The sequence below is a fragment of the Octodon degus genome, unplaced genomic scaffold (genome assembly GCF_000260255.1).
Source record: "Octodon degus isolate 3935 unplaced genomic scaffold, OctDeg1.0 scaffold00033, whole genome shotgun sequence".
NCBI classification, from domain to species: domain Eukaryota; kingdom Metazoa; phylum Chordata; class Mammalia; order Rodentia; family Octodontidae; genus Octodon; species Octodon degus.
This window is the reverse complement of record NW_004524609.1, coordinates 3,727,571-3,728,475: the sequence shown is the minus strand read 5'-3', so window position 1 is coordinate 3,728,475 and position 905 is coordinate 3,727,571.

Genomic DNA, 905 nt, shown 5'->3' with positions numbered 1-905 from the left:
TGTTGAAATGATCGGATGATTTTTGGCTTTGTTCATGTGATGCATCGCAGTTCTGTATTTGCATGTGTTGAGCCAGCCCTGCATCCCGGGGATGAACCCCTCTTGCCACAGCCTATAATCTTCTTGATGATTTTCTGCATTCTACTTGCTGGTATCTTATTGAGGACTTCTGTGCTTATGTTCCGTGGAGAGTGGCCTATCGTTCTCTTTCTTGGTTGGTTCTCTGGTTTTGATATCAGGTTAATGCTTGCTTGTGGGATAAGTTTGGAATGTTGCTTCCCTTTCAATTTCATTAAACGGTTTGAGAAGTAGCAGCATTAGGTGTTCTCTAAATTTATTGTAGAATTCAGCAGTGGATCTGTCAGGGCTTGGGCTTTTCCTTATTTATAGGGTTTTAATTATATCTTCAATTACATTAACTGATACTTGTTTATTTAGACTCTTTATATCTTTTGTTTGGGTTCAGCTTTGGTAATTCAAAGGTGTCTAGGAATCTGTCCATTTCTTCTGGGATTTCCTCTTTTCTAGAATATAGGCTCCTAAAGTAGGTATTGATGATCTCTGAGATTTCTGCAGAAATCAGTCTTGGCTTGAAATCCACTTTGTCTGCAAATACAGGGTCTTGCTGTGTAGTCCAAGCTGGCCTTGAATTCAGTATGTAGCCCTTATTGGCCTCAACTCTACTGCAATCCTCCTGCCTCAGCCTCCCAAGTGCTGGGATTATAGGTCTGCACCACTACATCCAGCCACACCCTTTTCATTCCTAATTGCATGGATTTGAGTCTTTTTTTTTTTTTTTGGTGGGGGGTGGAACTGGGGATTGAACTCAGGCCCTTGCGCTTGCCAGGCAAACACTTATTCTACTGAGCCATCTCCCTGGCCCCTCTTTCTTTCTTTTTCTTTTT